Raw genomic sequence first — 25,180 nt, forward strand, 5'->3', positions numbered from 1 at the left:
CTGTAACAATACAGCACCTGCACCTGTTCCACTTGCATCCACCTCAAGTTTGAAGGTGTCATGATTGGCCCCTCCCAGTCCTGTCCATGTGTTCATGTTTTGGTTTAGCCCATGTGCGTTTGTTTTGGTTTAGCCCCCTCATTTCATGACTCCGCCCCTGATTGTCTCCACCTGTTTTCCACCTGTCCCTTGTTTTCCATGTGTATTTAACTCCCAAAGAACTGCCAAATGGCAGGTGTGAAAAGCCCTTCTTGCCTCCAATGTTATGTAAATGAGGCCATTACATTTGCAAGAAGTAACTGTAAGGACACTCTCCTAAACTCTACACCCTTCTCGGCAACAAGTTGGTGGAGCTCAACCCCCCAAACCCCCCCCCCCCCCCCCCCCCCCCCCAAAATGTCAACATTACCAGAAATTTAGATTCAAGTTATTAGTATATGTACAGTAAAGAAACGTGTTGCTTTGTTTCCCTGTACAATGAAATACTAATAAAAATAAGTAATAAAAAGATAAAAAAAAGTAATAAAAAGATAAAATAAGCATGCATTACAACATATTACAACAAAAGTATTCATAAATAGAACTAAATGTAAACTATACAGTAAGCTATACAGAAATATAAACTATGCTAATAATCCTATGTACATACAGTCATTGTGCAGTAGTGCGCTACATTACAAATTGTCTGAACACACCTGGCACTGCCACAACATCTCCTTTCTGCATTTGCCACATGTGAACCTGTTACAAGAAACGCAACGCTTAGTGGCATGGTTATTCTTGCAGCAACACTTAACCTGGCACAATGCCCTTTTCCCTGTGTCAGGTGTGGGTGGTTGCTGCTGAAGGTTTTCCTTATGCACCTCCTTGGCTGCCATATGAGACTGTGCAAGCTCTTCTGCAAGCTTCACCAAGAAGTCCGACCGTCTCTCTTTGACCCCATTGCATGCCTGAAAAAGCACATGTGCATTCAGTGCTGAAATGTCAATTAAGTTATAAAACACAGCGACTGGCCCCAGTCTCCACCATACTGTGCATGCTACTGAGGATGCAGACAGTCTTTCTCCGTTTGGGCGCGTAAACGGTCAGTGTGGCACCAGAGGTTGAAAACACCTGTGTACTGAATTCCTCACGGTCCAAAGTCTTTTTGGCAGAGTCTGGAAGCTCACGGCGAATCTTGTTTACAGTGCCAAGGAGGGTGGTCTTCCGGCCGAGCAATCGTCTTGCTAGTGACAATGAGGTGAAAAAATTGTCTGTGGTAACGGTTCTTCCTTTGTCCATAAATGGTTCCATTAGCTTCATCACCACATATTCCGATAGTTTTTCCCCCGTGGGACGACTGGAGTCTTTGCCAAGATATGGGATGATGTTGCATACATACTTGGATTTCAGGTCCACCCAGAACTTTATGCCAAACTTGTCAGGTTTTGTTGCAATGTACTGCAGAAAACAGCAACGGTCTTGGTTGGAAAAAGTTGCTCATCTATGGTGATATGCCTTCCTGGGTTGTATGAAGCAATGCAGTTGGCAACAAAAGACCCCCAAACATCAGAGACTGCAGCAAACCGGTCATTTGCAACTCGTTCAATGCGTGTGTCCTTGTCATCGAAGCGTAGGTGCCGCATGATGTCCTGGAAGTGGTTTCGAGCCATAATCTTGCTGATGGAGGGTACTCCCAGTGTTGCAGACCATGCGTCATGCACCACTGGAAGGCGGACAATCCCTCGCAGGATGAGGATTGCAATGAATGCCATTAGTTCAGGGAGGTTCACCTGGTACCTGGTACTATCACCCATCCCCCCGTTTAGCATTACCTAGTAGTGGCTGCATGTACATAACAAAAGGTGGCCTAATGGGATGCAAATTACCCCAGCACTGCCATTTGGCAGTCTCTGGTAGAAGAAGGAGTTGTATGAAAATGCTGGTAGTGCTAGTGTTAAGATGAAGAACTTACTGCGGGCCGGACAGAACAGGATCTATGCAGGCCAGCTTAACGTTGGGGGTGGACTCCTCCACCTGCACGAACACGCCAGCCTCCAGTGCAGTAACCGAACTGAAGGCTTCTTCTTCATCAGGCAGCACCTTTAAGGCAATCAACTGAGCAAGTAAAGCAGACTTAATCTCTACCTTCTTACCATCAAGAGGTACATGTACCTTAAAAGCATCAGCAAGTGTAATTAGATCAGTCTTCATTTTTCAAGCTTTCACAGGAGGGCTATCTAATAAAACTACTCACTTCCATAACTAACCCAGAACAGAACAGACCGCCTCCACCCCAAGAAAACTGCCAGCCAGACAAACAGTGTGCCAAAACCACAAGAAAACCCAAAGCAACGAGCCCCTAATTTATGCTATGACCCGTCTAATGTAGGTCGCAACATAAGTGTCTTCCCCAACTTCCTATTACTAAACCACCAGACCAATCACACTCAAACACATATTACTAGTCTCATGATTTCTTTCATTAGGGAGTGTGGAAGCTTAAGCTTCAGGAGTGGTCTCAGCCAAAAGAACAAAGAAACGTAGAAAAGAATCTCCCTAAATCAGCTAACTTATGCAAAAAAAACAACAAAAGAAACAAAAATAAAAAAACATGACCTAACTCCCTCGAGAAAAGACAAACCCCAAAGAAAATAAGGCTACAAGCCCCTACAGCTTCCAATCTAGAAGTCTAAGACTGTAGCCCATCACCTACCCTGGGCTCAAGGAGGACATTGGAGGTAAGATTCAGGGTTGCAGAAGCCGTATCTTTTAATTCACCCAAAGAAATACACAAAGTAAACACAACCAAACCTATGCTGCCCACTTTTCAGTGGCTTCTACCTAGACTTTTCAATCTCTGTCTCAAGATTTTTAGCTCTTCAGTCTGCTGCAGCTTGTCCCTCTCTCTTCCTCTGTTCCCTCCCCACTCTTTTTAAAAGGCGCACCCGAGCTGAGAGGGCACGAGAACTTGCCGCTCCGCCACCTTGTCACTGTCCCCAGCTGGCAGCCCAGGTCGAACGTGAGCTGTAGTGAAGCAGCCTCGCTGTGTAACTGGAGACAGGGCCCAGGTGGCAGAGCTCGGGACAAGCTTGTTGAAAAAAGAAAATACAATAAGGAAAAAAAGGAAAGACATGCATGTGATGATTTCATAGAATGCACTTTGTGTTCGGTTGAACAAATTCAATTTAAGACCCTGCCCTGTTGACCCAGGGCCACATCTCACTCTGCGATATCAGGATGACATCTAATACTTAAACTCCTCCAATTGAGGCAAGAGCTTATCCCCGACCCAGAAAGGGCTCTCCACCCTTTTCCGCCTGAGAACCATGGCCTCGGATTTGGAGGTACTGCTTCACACTTGGCTGCAAACTGATCCAACGAATGTCCCCAATGGGACCACATCATCTGCAAACAGCAGCGATGTGACCTTGAGGTCACCAAACTGGACACCCTCCATCCCTTGACTGCACCTAGAAATTCTATCCATGAAAATTATGAATAGAATCGGTGACAAAGGGCAGCCCTGACGGAGTCCAACTCTCACTGGGAACGAATCTGACTTACTGCCGGCCATGCGAACCAAACTCCTGCTTTGTTTGTACAGGGCCTGAATGGCTCATAGCACAGAGCCATGTACCCATATATACCATATATATATTTTGGACCCACATTGCCTTCTGAACTGCCTTAATTCTTTGTGGCATACTTTCAACAGGAACTCCTATTTAAATCATGTAATTGTGGGCACACCAGTCATTTTAGTGCAAAGAAAGCTAGTTTTTCTTCCTCTCTTGTAAGTGGAAAAGCTGTTGATATGATGGTTTGAGTTTCATTCTCTTCTTTGCACTGTAGTAAAGCGTTCTTTTGGTAATTCACAGATGACTATATTAACCATTCTCTCTATTAGCTGAAAAAATATATAATTAAAAAAAATTATTTTCATTCATTGTGATATAATGATTTATCTGCTCGTTTGAATATTGATTGGTGACTGGAATATTTTCTAGAATATTTCTAATGTTTGTTTCTTTCCAGTGATGGACCAGATCAGAAACTGTGAAAGGTATTTGTTTATTTTCATCTATGACTTGAAGTCAGATTATAAAATAACTCTTCGTTATGTTGCAAGTATTTGCAATGTATTTTATGAATGCTTCTGTCTACCTGTGCTTTTGTCAGTCAGGCAGTCCAAGAGCTATATATGATAAGCTCAATGATTTAACAGCTGTAGAAAACCTATAGAGAGAGACTCAGCACATGCAAATATTATAGATGAATCACAGATTTAACCCATTTAACCCACTCTTATGTAGTGTGTGCAGCAGCAAGGTGAGGATTGGTCACTCTCTGAATGAAGCCGAGAGTCAACATGTGATCAGACGGAGAAAGATTGTTCTACAGTGCCTGAAGCAGCATGGCATATTCTGCAGTGAGGTAAAGCACATTTATATCCCTTAGTTTGCACTATTAAATTATGCTGTGCTATAATAGCATGTTTTTGTTATGAATAATTCCTTTCTTACACCTTTAAAGTAACTCCAGCTGTATCCTGCACATTAACATTAGGCCTGAACATAATTTACATAAGTACACAACTACAATGCCTTGGAGCTCCTCTGGACCATAATCACGATGAAAATGTGAGTGAGGTTCATGCCGCAGATCGACTTCACACCAGGTGGAATACAGAGTTGCACACAAATTTTGGCCACAGTGATCACTAGAATATGCAGTACATATACTCAGAATATCAATTCTACCTCACCATAAATATACTTTGTAAAAGTGATTGGTTTGATTAACATGTTCCTTAAGCAAAAATTGAACCACTAAGTTAAAGTTTTTTTTTAGAATTTTTTAATTTAAAAAGTATTAACTCCCATGTTTTCAGTGTTTTTTTAATTTTATTTTATTCATCATCCATGTTAAAATTACCGCATGTCTATAAATACTTTGTGCTAAAAACGTACACAGTTAGCCAGCAGCCTTGGTAACATTTATAATAGCCCACTGGTGAATCTGATGGATGATGTTTTGGGACGTCTGTTTTGAAATGAAATTAATATAGATGTGTTTCAATAATGCAGGCTGAGGTGCCTAACATCGCAGTGCTGGGATCTGGTGGAGGTTTGAGAGCGATGGTTGGACTGCTGGGATCACTGTATCAGCTGGAAGAAGTGAGACTTCTTGACTGCATCATGTACCTGAGTGGAGTTTCAGGCTCTACCTGGTAGTGACACAGAACACATTTTGATTATTTATTTATATCCATACATTTATACCAAATTAATTCTAAATCTCCAGGATGATAACTTTACAGAAAAAGGGAATAAAAACATTCTTGTCTTGTAATGGAAGTTAATGTAACCAAATTGTTTCCAAAGTAATTTTGGATCATTTCTATTGGTCAGTTCATCATAAAATTTTAACAGATGGAGTTCAATGATGCACAAAAGTAAAAACCAACATTTATATGATAGCAGTGATATACTACATGCACTTGTAAGCATAAACAATTAGACTATATATTATGATTTTTGTGCTTTATATTAAATGTGGTGGTGGAAGAGATGTTACCCAAAACAAAAATAGAAATTACAGATCAGAAAGCAAAATAAGGTTATATTAAATATGTAGACTAGTGTTAAAGATTTACATTCCACTATAAAATCTTTAAAAAAAGAAAGCAGTTGCAGTTTTCTGAGTTCCCACCAGTTTGGTCATTACCAGTTCCTTCTTCGAGGTCACTTGATGTTCCCAGGCTAGTGGGGGATGAAGGCTAGCACACTTCCTTCTTTGGGTTGGCTGTGGCATTGCTGAGATTCAAACTCATGATCTGGTGATGATCAGGCAGCCACAAAAAAAGCTAATTTCCGCTTATTATGAGGCACTCACATTCACTTTCATTAAGCTCAATGTAAACCTTATCGTCCGAATAGCTGGGACACAGTGCCAGAAAGAAAGCTATGTGAACAGATGTATAATGCCTTATTTAAATAATATTATGGAAACATCAGAATATGGTAAGTGTGAAAAAACACACTTACCACTGAAGCCAGCATTTGGAGCAAAACAAGCTAACACTGTCTTCTAAAGGTCTGAGTCTGGTGTATTTCAGTAATCACTCATCTCCCACTGTGTAGACACTTACAGTCAGAGTTTGTTAGTCCGGATTCTTATCATGTTTTGTCACAGTGGAATAAAAAAAATAAGTGTATAAAATGTCAGGAAATAAAGATTGTTGTTTCTTTCATTGGTCTTCGGAAGGTGCATGGCGTCCTTATACCGAGAACCAGACTGGTCTACCAAACTGGAGACCGTGAAAGAGAGCATCATCCAGAGGCTTGCTCATGGCAGGGTCAGTTGCCAGGACAAGTGTCACAAACTGAGGAAATACATGGAAAAACCCAACTTCAGCCTGACAGACGTGTGGGCAGCTCTGGTTGTGTCTAACTCAGTGAACGAGGTGAGAATAGAATGCAGTAGTATACAGGTGTGTGGATATTTAATTAAGTCGGCCCATACACAGTACTCTGATTAGCTTCATCCACTGAGTTATCTCAGTGGTTCTTTGATAAATTTTCAAACCACTTGTTGTGATTGGTTACATGATACAGTCACCTTCTCTGGCTCTCAGTCTACCCACATATTTGTGGAATAAACCATAAGCATGTTAATTATATGTATTATAGGTGTAAATGATGCTGGTCAGGACATCACTCTCATTTCACTTTAAGCTCTTGAAGATCACCAGTATTTAATAATACACCAAAATCTAAATTCTTAACTGAAATGAAATTCAGGATGCACTCGGCCAAAAAGCAAAAACCAAAAGAAAGGAAGAAGTCTTGGTAAATTTACGGAAGAGAGAAAAAATATTCTTAGCTTTTCATTTGTTTTGAAATTTTTACATAACATGAAGGGGAGCTTCTGTGGCAAATAATGCATCAAAATAGATATGAAGAAAAAAGGGAGATACCTTTTTAGCTCAGCAACATATAATTTGACATTTTATTTATTCTTTTTTAATATAATTGGTGACATTTTGGAGCATCAACACATTATATACAGATAAGTAAGGGGAAGTAGCTGTAAAAGTAATAACACACAGGAGCAAACAGAGAGATGGGAGAAAAAAAAGTCTAAAAAAAATTAATGAATATTAGCTAACAATCTTTTTATACTCATTTACCAGAATTTCATGATATTTAGCTGATGAGTTGAATCAAGTGTGCTTCAACAGGAAAATCACCAAATTGTACAAGGATCCAGTCATCCAGGACTGAAGTTCTCCAGCCCAACATTACAATGTTGCAAACTTTTATTAGCAAAGCAGGACTAGAGGAGCAGCTGCACATATGTTTGTGATAAAATCAGTAATAAACAAGAGGTTCCCACCTCTGTTCAGTAAACAATTTAGCATTCTTCTTCCATCAAACCTTTTAGTTTTCAAACAGTTTGAGCAGCGGCAGATCATCAATGAAACACTCAAACTCAGACCAGAGAAACCAAAACCTGTGTTCTGTCCAGTCTCTAGCTTTTATGCTTTCTTCAGTTGATAAATGATTCAGTTACATTCTTTATTCTGTCTATTCTGGTAAGAAACACATTTAACTTTTTTTGAAAGATGCATTTGTTGGATTCCACTGGGTATCACTGTTGTTTCTTCTCTTTAAACAATACAACTCCCGTGCTTATAGTGCCTCCTGCCCCACCAGTATTAAGAAGCCCATAATTTATACATGTGTTGGAGAAACACCAGTCTTAAACAAACCCATCATTTTTTACAGTACTTTCTATTGGGAGGTGGTTGTCTGAAGCCCAACTCTTATATTTTATATTTGTGAAAATAATATTACATTTTTTTCTGTTTTTCTTTTTCTTTTTTTAAGATCTTTTTGTGTTGAAGTTGAACAATTTAGATTAATCACAACTGTATTTTTAAATAAAAATAATACAAATAACAAATTTCCAAAAATTCTGTTATGTTTTCATGTTGCTGCCAAGTTTTAGTCCACAGGCAGAGCCTTATTTTAGCCACACCCCTGCTTTTTAGAGTAGGAAGTGAGACTGCATTCCTGTTCCTCATGACCACATGGTGAGCAGTTAGATCCCATTGTTTTGAAGTAAATGTCTCCTGAAGTGTAACAATCAATGTGTAATATTAATAATTATCACTACTGAAATACATTTTCTACAGTTCAGTAAAATTTATTGTGCTTTAATGAAATATATTATGGTTTTATGTGTGTAAAACTGTTCATAGCTGTGTGCGCTTGTCATGTACTGGCTAATAGTCTTGAGTTTTGCTCAAAATTAGCTAATTTTCATGACCAAAACATTCGGAAAGGTTTTGGTAGTGTTATGATTGTTTTGATAGAGACAAAATAAATCATTTACTTTAAGACATTAAGCAAAAAGTTCAGTCATGTATTTGAATAAAATAAACATAATAGTGGTAGGATCACTCAAAGCAAAATCATTTTAGTCTAAAAGTCAGTTTAAAGCCTGAAATGTGCTTTTAACTCTGATGTTGAACCAGTTTTGCAGAATGTTCTAATAGTATTTTCAGGTCAGTGAAGATTTACATTAGTACTTCAAAACACATCAGTCTGTATTTTCTGTATTTTACAGATTGATGAACACAAACTCACAGAGCAGAGGAGTAAATACGCCAATGACCCGTATCCCATTTACACTGTGATTGACAAACAGTGTAAACATAAAAGACTGATTGCAGGTACATTTTCTGTGTATGTACTGTATGTCATCAATGTGTAGAGAGTAGCAACGCTAAAAAGTGCTCTATAAATGATGATTTTTATCACAAAGAATATTATTATTTTAAATAAAGAATAGCATAAAATTATATTATTATTTGAGTAACGTGTTCTGTGAATAAGCCCAAAAATGCCCCCCACCTCTTTTTTCTCCTGATTAAATGACCAACTGGTGGTATTAGTGGGGCAAGGCAGGAGTCTCCTTCAAAAGAGTTTGTTTTTGTGCTATAAAATCAAAACTGTCTAAGTTCCAGTTTAATATCTCCAATTGTGTGGAGGCTCATTATGTACATTGTGCAGTCTCATGTAGAGGCATGGTTTAGCTTTACAGTACATGAACATTGGGCCTGATTCACAGCAGTTAAATGAGCATTGAATTAAGTATTGTTTGCAACATATTGTGCTCCACTTTTACATCATATTTTATTGCATTGCACTGTGTTTTGTAGTTTACTTTATTGTTGAATGCACTGTGTATTGTAGTTTATTGTATTGTATTGCATGGCACAGAGTTCTGTGTTCAACTCTGTTCCTTTTTCTCTCGGTATCTACAGTGACCTTTGTTTCTAGCAGTATCTGAGCTCAGGACCGTCTTTTTCTCTAACCTATTGGTAATTAGCAAAGATACTTTCTCTAGATTGACAAAGCACTTCTTGTAAGTTGCTCTGGATAAGAGCGTCTGTTAAATGCTGTAAATGTAAATTCAAAGTCTTCCAAAGTCTAAAAGTCTAAATCCGATTCATGATGTGTTATTCATGTGTAGATTCTGTTCTTACCTAAAAATCTTATTGAAAACTGTGTATGTTATTTTTAAGAAGAAATTTGCCCGTTGTTTGTAGATCCTTGGTTTGAGATCACTCCAGATGAGTCAGGTTATTCTCTCACTGGAGCCTTTGTGGATTCATCCTGTTTGGGAAGTCAGTTTCAGAATGGAAAGAAGATTAAAGACCAGCCTGAGATGGTTTTCTAATGATTCGAAGTTATTTCTGTTTAAATGCAGTGCAAGTGCATTTGAACATTAACACAGTCTACCATACTGTATTTTAAAAGAAATTATTATTATGAGCTTAAATTGCATAACTTTAATTTAAGTCTATTATTGTCTACTGTCAGGTCCACAAAAATCTGGACATTGACAAGTTATTGCTATTTCAGCAGTCTACAACAGCTCATTGGAGCTGAAATCAAATGATAAAAATGAATTAAAAATGCAGATTTTCAGCTTTAATTTGAGGGTATGCTGCACTTTCTTTGGTGATATCACAGGTATTGATGTCCAAGTCCAGCAACAGTGTAATAATTATAACCATTTCCAAACACAGACCCCCATTTTTTTGTTTCAACTGTGGCATTTGCAATTGGAATACATCACTGTTAACTCTCAGTAAGTCCAAAGAGCGGTCACTGCTGGTGAAGCAAGTGATTATTCGGCTGAAAAAAATCAAAACAAACCAATCAGAGGGATGGCAAACATGTTAGGTGTAGCCAAGTCAACTACTTCGTAGATTCTTAAAAAAGAAAAGCAAGGCACTGCAAGGTTTATGTAAGGGGGAGCGAGGAGGCGGACGCATACGCGGAGATAAGCGAGATTTATTACGGGCAAATCCAGGGTCGTAGTCAGAACAGTCCAGGGTCAATGAGCCGACACGGACAGATCGAGGGTAAGACATGACGAAAACAACCAGAACCAACACAAACAAAGACCAGGTACAACGATACAATGATACAAAGATACAAAGACTGGCAAACGCAAAGGGCAAACACAGGGCTTAAATACACGTAACAATGAGGGACAGGTGAATACAATCAGGGGCGGAGTTACAAAACCAAAACACGAGCACATGGACAGGACTGGGAGGAGCCAACCGTGACAGAACCCCCCCCCAAAGGCACGCACACCGGGCGTGCCACACAGAACAAAACAAACCAACCCAACAAAAAGGCGAAACCCAGAGAAAGACAAAACTAAACTAAACAGGCACAGACACCGAAGCCAGAGCAGAGGCAGAAACGGGCACAGAGGCAGAAACGGGCACAGGAACAGAACCACAAGGCACAGGAACAGAACCACAAGGCACAGGAACAGAACCACAAGGCACAGGAACAGACACAGGCGGAGACACACCAGACACAGGAACAGACGAAACAGAACGAGGACAAAAAACGGAGGGAGGACGAGGAGGCACAACACAAAACGACGCCGAACGAGAGACGACCGGAGACACAGGACGAGGAAAACAAGAACGAACAACAGACCACGCAAAAGACAGGGGAACAGGCACCAGGACAGACACAGGAACGAAAACGGGCACGGAAACAGAAACAGGAACAGAAACAAAAGGAGACACAGGAACGGGAACCACAACGGGAAAGGGAACTGAGACAGACACAACAGTAGGGAAAAGGACAAAACCAGGTACAGAACAAGGCAGAAACAAAGGAACGGAAACAGACACAGAAGGACCACGGGGAACAGAGACAGAAACGGAAGGCCCAGGGGGAACAGACACAGACGAGGGCGGGATGGGTGGGAACAAAGGGGATGTAATGTCCACGGAGGCAGGCGGGCCTGCTACGACGTCCACGGAGGCAGGCGCGGGGCCTGCTGCGACGTCCACGGAGGCAGGCGCGGGGCCTGCTGCGACGTCCACGGAGGCAGGCGCGGGGCCTGCTGCGACGTCCACGGCGACTGGCGGCGGGTCCGGAGGCGCGGCGACTGGCGGCGGGTCCGGAGGCGCGGCGACTGGCGGCGGGTCCGGAGGCGCGGCGACTGGCGGCGGGTCCGGAGGCGCGGCGACTGGCGGCGGGTCCGGAGGCGCAGGCTTGCCGCGGGGTGCGGCCACGGGATCAGAAGTGCCGCGGGGTTCGGCCACGGGATCAGAAGTGCCGCGGGGTGCGGCCACGGGATCAGAAGTGCCGCGGGGTGCGGCCACGGGATCAGAAGTGCCGCGGGGTGCGGCCACGGGATCGGGCTTTCGGGCTGGGGACCTCTGCTCCAACCTGGAGGAACACACAGATACTGGACCCACTCGGCCGTTCCCAAAGCTCACTCGAGCGATTGGCAGCTCGCAGTGACGCTTGCGAACGAGCCGAGTACCAAAAAACGGGTCATCTGAATGCTCCTTCTGTCTGACACCGTCTTGCACTGCAGGTCGCTCCTCCCTGCAGTGGCGCTCAAGACGGGCAGACCCAAGGCGCTTACCTGAGCTCTCGCCTCCCGGACACAAGGCGGGAAGGTCCTCCGCTTTCTTGCGGGACCGACGAGACGCTCGTGTTCCCTCAGCGCCAGGGGATTTGCTGTCTCCGGCTTGGTGGCGTTGGGACACGGCGAACTCGGGCTGCTTTGAAACAGCCGGAGTTTCGTCCCAACGGAACAACCGCATGCCGGAGTGTCGCTTACCTGCTGCGTCCTGTGGTGGCCAGTCTTTCTGTAACGTGGAGCGAGGAGGCGGACGCACACGCTGAGATAAGCGAGATTTATTAGGGGCAAATCCAGGGTCATAGTCAGAACATTCCAGGGTCAGTGAGCCGACACGTACAGACTTAGGGTAAGACATCTCAAGAATCAACACAAACGAAGACCAGGTACAAAGACACGATACAAAGGTACAAAGACTGGCAAACGGAAGGGGCAAACACAGGACTTAAATACACGTAACAATGAGGGACAGGTGAATACAATCAGGGGCGGAGTTACAAAACCAAAACACGAGCACATGGACAGGACTGGGAGGAGCCAACTGTGACAGATTATTTATATAGCACCTTTTATACAATGTCATTTAGTCTTTTAAATGCTCTACATAACACAAAAATAATTCAAATTCTAATTTAAAAACCACATAATTATTAAAACAATATATTTTGAAAGAGAAGTCATTAGAATAATAAACAAAAATAAAATTAGAATAATAATTTAAAGAAAAAAGAAGGCACTGGCAAGTTCAGAAACATCAAAAGGCACAGGAGGCAGCTCTGATAAGGAAAAACCTGCTCACAACAGCTGATCAAATGAAGAACACACTCCAGGTGTTAGATGTGTTTCAGTAAAAGTCACTGATTAAGAAGAGATTTCATTTCACTTCAGAGCTTCGTTACAAAGCGTTTACTACAAGATGCACACCTGTTTTAAACCTCAGAAAACAGGAAAATTAGTTTGCCAACATAAAAAAATATCAATTTATAGACAAATGAGACAAAGGTGAAGAAGGATAAAAAGAGAAGAATATGGAATAGAGCCAAGACACACCATCTAATCTTTCAAGCATGGTGGAGGTAGTGTTATGGCTTGTGCATATATGGCTGCCATTGGAACTAGTTCTCTTGTATTTACTGATGAAGTTAATGCTCATAAAAGCAGCAGAATTAATTCTGGTGTTTAAATATTGTTGCTATGTACAATGTGCACCACTATTAGCCTGGTGCTGACACAGCATTGTAAATTCCATAGGAGCTAAATGAGAAAATATCACAGTGGTGGTAATTGAATAAACAAAGACTACTTAAGAAGAAATCTCAAATTGTTTCTGCATTAAATATTGCAATCTGTTAAATATTGCAAGTTGTTTGTTTTGAAAAAAAACAACTTTTAGATTCTTGTCCTGCTGGTTTATCATTTGTGCCATTGACATGGTATAAAATGCTACTGCATATGGCAGTTACACTGCATGGACATTAAATTTATGTTTATTTTTTTTGTTCCCATTTTTATTTCTTTGGAATTTTACAGGTCTGTGTGGCAGTGCACTGGCTGAAGGGTTTGAGATTGCTAATCCATCTGATAAAATGTATGAATCTCTCTCACTCTTCATTCACTTGTCTACCAAGGGAATCTGAGTATTAATCATTAGCCACCTAAGGAAACTATTTGAAACCATTAAACCATCTGTAAAAGCTTGTAAAAACACTATATCAGAAAAAATCCCATCCATGGCCTTACTTACAAGAACTATATGACTTGGTTAAAAAACAATAGTTTTTAAATGTACAGATTATTGATGTTAACCAATAATTTGTATGATTTTGCCATATCAGCATAATGCTGTTTGAATAAATACATTTATTTGTTTTTTTTTTTCTTCAAGGCCATCAAGGAACATGCTCTTTTCTACTTTTTACTTGAGTAAAAATGTAAACCAGGGTCTTGGTCACTTCTGCCACTTCCACTGAAAACCTATTAGAACTGGTGCTCTGACAGTTGAATAAAGGCTGAATTAACATTATTAAGAAAATGAAATATTAAAAAAAGTTACTATATAATATGCACTGGCGAAGTGTGCAGTCTCCATCAATCTGAAGAAACAATTCAGCATGCAGACAGTTGGTTTTTGACCATTGTTATTGGGTACAATGACATTGACATGATGGTGGCGTGTTAGTTTGTTTGTTTGGCTAGTTTGTGTAGTGCTGGTATGAGTGGATCAGCAGTGCTGCTTCCAATTTATCATCTAATAATTTTTGTTTTTTCCTTAAACATAAGACATGGAAGAAAGCTACACATCAGATGCATCAGATGTGCAGAATGGTTGTCAGGTGCTCTCAGCACTTCTGCATTTGCACCTCTGTGCCTAGACAGATGAGGATCCTTCAGTTCACTGCAAAACCGTAAATGACCTACTAAAAGGTAGTATTCACCTACATTTCCCATAATCCAGGAGACATACTTAACCTAATACATAACATTACTGCTAATATCTAGTAATTTAACTAATGCTAGCGATTAATAATAATAAATTTCATTATTCTGGAAACACTTTTCTTTAGGGAGGGTTTGAGAAGGTTTCTTAGTGAACTGATTGAGGTCTGTTATGTGAAAACCACTAATGTTTGTATTATTAGTTGTCATAATGCACAATAAGCACCCACTATACATTCCTTAAAATGTAATCTATCATTCCTTAAAATGTAGTCAATCTAACTTATACCAGCATTTGAAAAGACAAAAATAGGCACATTCACACTGAAAAAAACTTTTGGACAACTGGACAGATGACTCTTCCCATAAATCTGATGACATCAGAAGGGATGATCTCCACGACGGAGTTAAGGGATTACACCCTGCGTGTATGCAGTTATTTCTGTGACTTGCTTGATGGTGAGTAAATCCTTTCTTTTAAAATCAATACACCTGTTACTTTAATGCTAATTGATATACATAATTATACATATTCACTTTCAAACCTATTGTTAATTCTGCATGTGAATTCTCTTAAAACAGATGTCCTCAGAGTGGCCACGGACAAGCTTTGCATTTAATTTATGTACCTTCTTTTCAGTTTGGCTATCATCAAATGAAAATTTAAATAACCACCTGACTTGGTATTCTTTAGTATTTTTCTAAGGTTTCATCTCAATAATAATAATAAGAATAAGAATAATAATAATACATCAGATTGGTACATAATCAGATTAGAAAATGTTAAGCATTGAAAAAATGTGAATTTATTGTTGTAATATTTGTGTTCCTACATTGTAAGAGCTGTTTTGGAATTAGCAAACCTACCACAGCAGTGAACACCATTAACTGTCATTTATTTATTAAAGCACAGAATTGGGGCAGTCGTGGGCTGGAGGTTAGGGAACTGGCCCTGTGACCGGAAGGTCACCAGTTAAATCCCCAGCGCCGACAGTCCATGATCTTTTTTTTTTTTTTTGCCTGTCTTGTCTGGCAGATTTGCAATCAGAATTATGGTCAGACTGCGTTACTGTGCCAAACAAATTTACTTTTCCAAAATGAGCACTATAGATTATAGGCTCATCTTGTCAGTGTTTCTTTCTTTCTTTCTTTCTTTTTTAATGATTTAATTTCATTTTGTTTATACATTTGATATTTTAATGAAATGTGTTAACATCATGCCAGACTTGACAGGCCAGGGAAATCTGTAAAGAAGGGAGAAGAGAGATAAGTGGGGAGGGGGGGGGGGGGGGGGGTGAGTAAAAAAGAGAAATAACAAAAGGGCAGAAAAAACACAGCACAAATGCCACGGCAATGGTTCACCAACTGCTGCTCCTGAGAAAAGAGAAGAAAGTGTACCTGAGACGTACAGCACTTGGAAATACTGCACAAATGACTGTGATGTATGTGTATGTGGGTGAGGGTGTGGGTGTGTGTGTTTGTGAGTGCAGTACAGTATAAATTTGTCACAAGAGATTGAGGTGTCCTTAAGCCAGACACCCATCCCCCAATTGGTCCCCGGGCACCGTGGATAGGGCTGCCCATCTATCCACCTATAGCGCAAGTGTGGGTTAAATGCGGAGGTGAAATTTCCCCATTTGTGGGACTAATAAGGGTCTCTTAATCTAGAAGATATGCAGTTTGAATAACATAATCCATGAGAACATCATGTATATCCTGTATTTCTGAGAAATGATGTCAATGTATACATTAGTTGTTAGTTTAACAGGTAAACTTATCTAGTGGTAGAGAGTGTGCATGCTAGATCGGCCCTCCTGCAGTCCAGAATTGCCTCGTACTGAAAAAATTAGGTGCATTTTGAAGTGCAAAAACAATAATGAAGGCCCCATACAGATGAAGACATATGTAATGGAAGAAAGGGCGACAATTCTACTTTCAAAACTGGTTTAATTGGCGTCCTTGGTCCCCAGATGATTATTAAGTGTTAAAAGAAAAGATTATGAGACACAGTGGTAAACATGCCCCTGTTCCAACTTTTTGGAATGTGTTGACGGCATCACATTTAACACAGGTAAAGCTTCAAATATCATGTTTTGCATTGTTAATAAACAGAAATAATTAACTGCTGCTTTCTGTTATTATTATTATTTTTACTTTTGTACAATTTGAGGTTTGTACAATCTGTGTTAAGTATGGTGTATACCTAATAACTAAGCAACTCAGTGTTTGTGAAAAGATCTAAAGAAACTTTCCAGTTCAAGTTTGACCTCAGATAGATGACATCTCAACAAACAAGATTTCATCTTCATCTTTATTTTTCAGTTGTTAAATGCATAAAAAACGTGGTATGCTGGACCTGGGGAACAACATACAACTATCTCAACAACATGACGAGTAGGAAATTAACTTTCATGTTAAATTAATGTTGTTCTTACCATTGTGTCTGTGCTAAATTTTTCTTCATACTATACTAATGCATATAAACCTTACCTTTACTGACGTATACTGCCTGCACAGCTTTATGTCTAATTATGCAAGGAATACTTTGTGTTCCACAGAAAAAAATCCCCTGTGTTGAATTTTCACAGACAGTATTGACTGTTCAGGTTGCACTGCTGGACAAAAACAGGACTGCAATACATATGAAGATTAACAGCTTAGTTAAATTAATCCATCAGTCCCTTTCCAGTATATGTTGGGCATATTGTTGAAATCTAGCAACAGGGTATAATTTTTTAAAATAATATAATCGCAAATAAATGCAATGACAGCATTGAGAGTTTGCACTATTAACAGAGAAGAATGGATTAAATGGCAAAAAGATTCAGTTTTGCATCAGACTTCAAAATTCAAATAACATTGAAACTACCCTAGAAATATAACCACTCTAGATAGTTGAGAAAATCTAAAAAGTGGAAAGTCAATTTTGAATAAATCATTCAGTGATGTAGTGGTAGAGCATGATTTTCCTCATAAAGTATGTGTTGTTTGACTGTGTCATCAGTGGAAGAAGTTGACCCCAGTGTCCTTCACTCAGAGACAAGAGATTATGAGGATGCTGGACTGTTACTCAACTCACCCTATTTCTCAGTGCTGAGACAAGAACGACACATTGACCTCATCATTTCCCTTGACTTCAGTGTGGATGATAATCCTTTTGAGGTACTATGCGCGCACACACACACACACACACACACACATACACACACACACACACACACACACACACACATATACTGAAAGCAGTGTTTAAGTTGTATAGACATTTATGAATGCTGACTTAAAAAGCCATTGTGTTGTGAAAATTGGATACGTATTATATCAGAGATGACATGTCTATGATTAAATCACACACCTGAGTGCATTTGGAATGGGGCGTTTTTCCACATAACACTTGATTGACAATTTTTTTAATATATTAATTTTTAAATGTGTTGCCAGTTGCTTTTTTCTGATCAGCATTCAAATATCCCAACAAGAAACCTTTTTATAACTGTGTCATTGCTACAAAGCACCACTCTTTTATAACACGTAATGGTGGCTATAGCTTGAGACAGAGATAAATTGTAAATGCTGGTTAATACCTCTGCCAGCTTTGCAGCACAGGCCTTCAGTACATGTCCATAAAGAACATCACCATCTTTGTGAAGGGCCTGTCGGCTGATGCTAGAAACAGAAAACTATGGGCACTTGAGTCTTATAGTAGTGCTTTGAAAAAGTATTTCTTCTGTTTTTGCATGTTTGTGTGGTGAATTTGACCTTATTAATTCTATAGTCGTAACATTATTTTCTATCATATTGGTTATTAGACTGTGTAGATTCTGGTTGAGTTTATCCTGTGGGCCTCTGACTGAAATATGGTGGAGCTGATTCAGGAGGCAGCTGCACAGGATGGGCCCCCTCTGAATGTAAACAATGCTATATATTAGACTGGGGCTACTCTGGACAATAACGTATGTTTATACCAAATTTGGCCAGACCTCCTGAATCTAAACATCACTTAAATAGAATCTGTCTGGCAATGTGAAACAGACCAGAAGGTCTCAAAAAGCGACACATGATGCCACATTTTAAACAGATACAAATACAGATGCAAAACACAGTCCCTGAAATTTACCTGTCTGGGAAGGGTTACGAAAACCATTGTCTAAAGCTCTGGGACTCCAGCAAACTACAGTGAGAGCCATTATTCACAAATGGAGAAAACGTGGAACAATGATGAATCATCCCAGGAATGGCCAGCCTACCAAAATATAGTGCATCAACGACTCATCCACAAGTTCACAAAAGAACCCAGACAAACATCTAAAGAACTGCTGGCCTCTCTTGCTTCAGTTAAGGTCAATGTACATGATTCCACAATAAGAAAGACACAATAACTCACAGTTCAATGAAGTTCTCAGATGGGTAACACCCCTAACCAACAACTACTCTACTGACTAAAATCAGAACAGTGCAATGTAGTGCAAAGACACCTAAAAGCAGCGAAAAACAAATTAGAAAAACATTACAAAGTGGACAAACGCCTATATTTCACCTGCAATCAACAGTTACGATGTGGCAAACTTAGCAACAGCACAGTTCACTTGGCAAAACCACCCACTGACATTCCCTAGTTTAAAGATCTTATGAAGTCTTTAAACCTAATTGTACCACCTTAACACTCTCACCCAAAGAAAGTCACACTAAACGTGAACCTCTACTTACAGAAAAACATATTTTTACAGAATTGCATTTTTCTTTGTTTCTTGCAGACGGTGGAAGGCGCTGCTAAGATGTGTAAAGACCTACACATTCCTTTCCCTGAAGTGGATACAAGTCATCTGGAAAAATCACAGGACTTCTATGTGTTCAGGGGTTCCAACTGTGATTCACATGCCTCTTTTCAATGCTGTTAACTGCAAAGGTAACTACAGCATACTGAGGATAAATATAGTGCTCTGTTCCAAAAAGCTTTATATCAATGTGTAGTAATTTAAGTTTTTGAAAAGAAAAGAAAAAACAGCTGACATATAAAAATTAAATATATAATAATAAGGGTGGTATTAATTATACGATAGCTTTGATATTTATTGTATGAGTAAAGTTCAATTCCAGTAATATATATAATAAAAAAGAACATTCCTAAAACGGATCTGTAATGTGTTTTGGAACAAAACTCTTCCGATATTCATGCTCATTTTGATGTGAGGGCAACATCAAATTGTATGCAAAACCTTAATCTCAAATCTTCTAAACGAAGCAATAGAAAGGCAGCAGTGCTCTAAGACAGTCAACGTCTGTTTTGTCAGGTGAAATTGAGAAGTGGAAAGACCGTTACTGCACTTTCAAATCACACTACAGTTACAGTGACATCACAGATCTTCTGGGGAAAGCTGGATTGAACATCAAAAACAATAAGGAGAAACTGCTCAAGGAGATTGAAAATGTCATCAAGGAGAAGAGAACTTCCAAGCTTGGAAAAATATGATGTTTTCTCCACAGTCAAAGAAAAACACAGCATTAGCTTAGCATTTCAAGAGAAAGTGTTTCTTGGTTAAACAATCAATCTTCAAGAATACTTTATAATGATGATAGTTTATAATGATGTTTTGCTTTATAACAATGTTCAGAAGACAGGATGAAATTCACAAGACATTTGTAACCCATGACATCTTAAGTAACTAATCATGAACAAATCAGAAATTCAGTTGCTTTGCTGTTATTTTACTACACTGACAGTCTATATATGTGTACAGGACATGGAGCTTTAAGTTTAGACTTTCTTAAATGAGCAGAAATCATCCTCAAAAAATAAAACAAATATGAACTTCTACATCATATATGAAATGAAACCATCAGGTATTTTAAGATACATTCATTATAAGTTTATATGTTTATGTTCAAGATTTGTGATTGTATGTCCACTTACCTTATTATGTATGCACAGCTACATGCTTATTATGGAAATTAGTGGCAGGCAGATTAGATGTTCAAACCTATTTAAACTTTTGTATCTGAATATTCAACAAACATGACATTCAACAGATTATCAAATAACCATGACCAATTTGGTGTTTTTGCTTTCTTATGAATCTTCACTTGTGCTGAGATGAAGTAGATTCTTTTTACTGTATCATTTTTGCTTAAAGTCTTTGTTTTAAAGTTACTTTAACTATAACAATCTTCGATTCCTCACTCCTATACAATTTATATGTCAATTACATAGTAGTTACTGAATAATTTAGAGTCATTTCTAAATTATTCAATTATAAGAAACTAAGTCTTATGATTAATAGCTGAGTATTAGGTATTGGTATAGGTATGGACATTACTCACTGAACTGTTTCAGTTTTATACGTGTAGGAAATTCCAGTAAACTTCAAAATATCTGCCCAGTTCTGTGAGTGAGATGTAAGCAAAAACTTTTCAGAGTGGTTTGATGTGAAAGGGTTTACTATAGAGAAACTTGCCAGCTCCAATTTATTTACCAGGGGTCACTATGTCTACAATTCAAATATGTTCATTTTATTTCATTTTTAAAATGACCATCAAACATGTATCTCCTGAGTTGTATATGTAATGCAGACAATGGTGAAAACGTGGTAAATCTGGCAAAAAATAAACAAACAAACAAAAAACAACATAGACTGTTTTGTCTCATAATTCAAACACTGCAACACTCTGCTTCAATGTTTTTTTTTCTATGGAGGTGGGATAAAAATGCATGGGGATAAAAGTGTCTCAGACATCAGGCAAGGCATTCCAATTCATGTAACAACTTTCTGAGAGGGTGTGTTTGTAAACATTAACATCAGCCATTCTGAATGATTTTGTTTACATCTAGATTGTAGAATGAATCATCAGAAAATCGATTTCTTAGGGGAAATGTAATACAGGCAACATTATTGTTGCTGCTCCCGAAGTATATGCCATTCATCAAATGTGGCCAGAGAGGGCTGTCTCCTCTCTGTTGCATCAGTTTCACAACACTGATTAGAGTATGTTCTGCTCTGAAGCCACTACAGACTCTCAGATGGACTTGGAGACATATGCCTCAGGTGTAATGAGATATATCAACTCATGTATTGACAATGTCACCTCTGTCAAGCAGCTGAGAATCTTTCCTTATCAGAAACCTTAAATGAATGGCTACTGCTGAAGGCACGCAATGCTACTTTCAGATCTGGAGATGCTGAGACAACTCTGACCCCTGCCGCATTTGGAAGGGCATCCAAACTTTTATGGACTACAGACCTCCCATACTGCCCTGCCCCCCCCCCCCCCCCCCCCCCCCCAGCAATGCCAGCAAGTTCTCATTTTGACCAGGGCAATGCTGAACACAACACATGAGGTGAACTTCCTCACAATGGCAGCCCCACACACCCACACTCTCTCCAGCAGAGGTATGTTCAGTACTGTAGTAAATGCACGTTAAGCTGCTGGCCAAGAGGGCATCCCTGGAAGAGTCCTCAGAGAATGCGCTGGAGAGTTAGCTCCAGTCTTCACCGACATCTACAAACTGTTGTTCCTACATGCTGGATTTCAGCAACCATCATTCCACCACCAAAGTGTTCTTCTGCAGCATATCTGAATGACTTTCACCCTGTTGCACTCAAACCTGTTGTGATGAAGTGCTTTGAGAAACTTGGTTCTCAGTCATCTGAAAGCAGCGCTTCCACCATCACTGGATCTCCTCCAGTTTGCAGATGCCATTTCCACAAAATTGGAAAATCCGAACGCATACATTTGGAAGCTGTTCATTGACTTCAGGTTTGCCTTCAATACAGTCATCCCCTCCAAGCTGGTCACCAAGCTCAGTAATCTGGGAATCAGTACTGCTCTGTGTACTTTAAATATTTACTGAGGTGTGCTCAGTCATCAAAGAGGATAGGAGGAAGGCGGGTTAGAAGGCAGCGAGAGAGAAGGAAAGGCAAGAGTATGGAGGTTAGAGTACGGACTCTGAACATAGGGACAATGACTGGTAAAGGCAGAGACCTTGCAGACATGATGGAGAGAAGGAAGGTATATATTCTGTGTGTCCAGGAGACCAGATGGAAAGGAAGCAAGGCCAGGAACATTGGAGGTGGATTCAAACTGTTCTATCATGGTGTAGAGAGGAAGAGAAATTGAGTAGGGATAATCCTAAAGGAACACTCAAGGAGAGTATTCAGAAGAAGAAGGCAACTAAGAAAAAGTGGGATAACCAGAGAGATGAAGGAAGTAGGCAGGAGTACTGTGAGGCTAGCCGCATATCAAAAAGAATGGTGGCAAAGGCAAAGGCTCAGGCCTATGATGAGCTGTATGAGAGGCTGGACAGTAAAGAAGGAGTAAAGGACTTGTATCGCTTGGCTAAACAGAGAGATAGAGCTGGAAAGGATGTACAGCAGGTTAGGCTGATAAAGGATAGAGAGGGAAATGTACTAGTGAGTGAACAGAGAGTGATGAGTAGATGGAAGGAGTACTTTGAAGAACTAATGAATGAGGAAAACAAGAGAGAGAGGAGGACAACGGGGGGAGAGATAGTGGATCAGGAAGTGCAGAGAATTGGGTAAGGTGGAAGTGAGGGCAGCTTTAAAAAGGATGAAGAATGGAAAGGCAGTTGGTCCAGATGACATACCTGTGGAGGTATGGAGATGTTTGGAAGAGAAGGCAGTGGACTTTTTAACCAGGTTGTTTAACAAAATCCTGGAGAGTGAGAGGATGCCTGATGAGTGGAGAAGCTGTGTACTGGTCCCCATTTTTAAGAATGAGGGTGATGTGCAGAGCTGCAGTAACTACAGAGGTATAAGGATGATGAGCCACACCATGAAGGTATGGGAAAGAGTTGTTGAAGCAAGGCTAAGGCGAGAGGTTCAGATCAGTGAGCAGCAGTTTGGTTTCATGCCCAGAAAGAGTACCACAGATGCAATTTTTGCGTTGAGAGTGTTGGTAGAGAAGTACAGAGAAGGTCAGAAGGAGCTGCATTGTGTCTTTGTGGATCTAGAGAAGGCATATGATAGGGTGCCAAGAGAGGAACTGTGGTACTGTATGAGGAAGTCAGGTGTAGCTGAAAAGTATGTTAGGGTGGTGCAGGACATGTATGAGGATAGTGAGACAGTGGTGAGGTGTGCAGTTGGAGTGACAAATGGTTTCAAGGTGAAGGTAGTGTTACATCAGGGATCAGCTTTGAGCCCCTTCTTGTTTGCAATGGTGATGGAAAGGTTGACAGATGAGGTCAGGCAGGAGGCTCCATGGACCATAATGTTTGCAGATGACATTGTAATCTGTGGTGAGAGTAGAGAGCAGGTGGAAGAGAATCTGGGGAGGTGGAGGCTTGCACTGGAGAGGAGAGGAATGAACGTCAGTAGAGACAAGACAGAATACATGTGTGTGAATGAGAGGGAGGCAGGTGGAAAGGTGAAGATGCAAGGAGTAGAGGTCATAAAGGTGGAAGAGGGTGCAGGCAGGATGGAGAGGGTGGAGACATGTGTCAGGGCTGATGTGTGACAGAAGGATAGCAGCAAGAGTGAAAGGGAAGGTTTACAAGACAGTAGTGCGTCCTGCTATGATGTATGGTTTGGAGACTGTGGCTCTGTCTAAAAGACAGGAAGCTGAGCTGGAGGTGGCGGAGATGAAGATGCTGAGATTTTCGTTGGGAGTGACAAGGCTGGACAAGATTAGAAATGAGCAGATCAGAGGGACAGTGAAGGTGTAGCAGTTTGGAGATAAAGCCAGAGAGGCCAGGTTGAGATGGTTTGGACATGTGTTGAGGAGGAATAGTGGATATATTGGGCAAAGAATGTTGGAGATGGAGCTGCTGGGTAGAAGGAGAAGAGGTAGACCTCAGAGAAGGTTTATGGATGTAGTTAAGGTGGACATGGAGATGGTTGGTGTGAAAATAGAGGAGGCAATGGATAAGGCAAGATGGAGGCAGATGATCTGCTGTGGCAACCCCTAAAGGGACCAGCCGAAAGAAGAAGAAGAAGACTGTATTTAAATGGCCATTTACTTTCTACTATGTAATTTGAAATACAAGATGATCATGATGGTCAAAGAGATGTCTATAAATACTGTGTTTCATGTATAAACAGCAATGTGATTACTGTGTTAATAATACAAATAATATTTCTTAAAAACTTTGTCTTACAATCACAATGGTTAAAAACACAGTCACCTGTTTCTCTTCTGGTGTCAAAACCTCATCTGGTCTGTGATGCCTTGACAGTTAAAGTGTGTCCAGAGTTTTTAAATGTTATTGGCACAGTTATGTCAAAAGCTATATCAAACTGCTAAACACATAACTAGTGCATTAAGCTGAGCTATATGTCTTTACAGTGAAAAGTAGCAAAATTAGCTAAGATCATGCCAAAGTAGTGAAACATACTGTGGTGAAGGAAGAGTTTTTGATCATTTTGATGCTAGTGTTATGTAAAGTCAGAGGGGTGGACAGAGTGGCTCTGACCACACCTGATATATAACTGGTCACCATGGCAGCCAAACCAAATTTTCCTGCATGTAACTGGCTGAAGAAAATAGTTCTGTTCACCTGTCTGGGAGTAACTGACATGCTCAGTGCATATTTTCTCTTCTAATAGGGTGAAGAAATAATTAATGATGCCGCTTTAACACTTTTTTGTGCAGTCATTCTTGTTTTGGTGAACCATTTTTAGCAAGTTAATGAGGTCAGAGATAACTATCAGCTATCAGTGTTCATTCCATTTTCATCTTTCAATCAGAAATTGTCACTCAAAACAAGAACTTGCAAAAGCTTTGGATCTCCTAAAGTACTCTTATCAGCCCCTGGACACCAGAATTTACACAG

At 40.1% G+C, this 25,180-nt stretch overlaps 1 pseudogene; it reads left to right on the forward strand.

The window, feature by feature from the left end:
* The first annotated feature begins 3,831 nt into the window (after window positions 1-3,831).
* Window positions 3,832-21,020, forward strand: LOC108440888 (annotated as a pseudogene).
* The last annotated feature ends 4,160 nt before the right edge of the window (window positions 21,021-25,180 follow it).

This window comes from Pygocentrus nattereri, chromosome 1, assembly GCF_015220715.1.
Source record: "Pygocentrus nattereri isolate fPygNat1 chromosome 1, fPygNat1.pri, whole genome shotgun sequence".
NCBI lineage: Eukaryota > Metazoa > Chordata > Actinopteri > Characiformes > Serrasalmidae > Pygocentrus > Pygocentrus nattereri.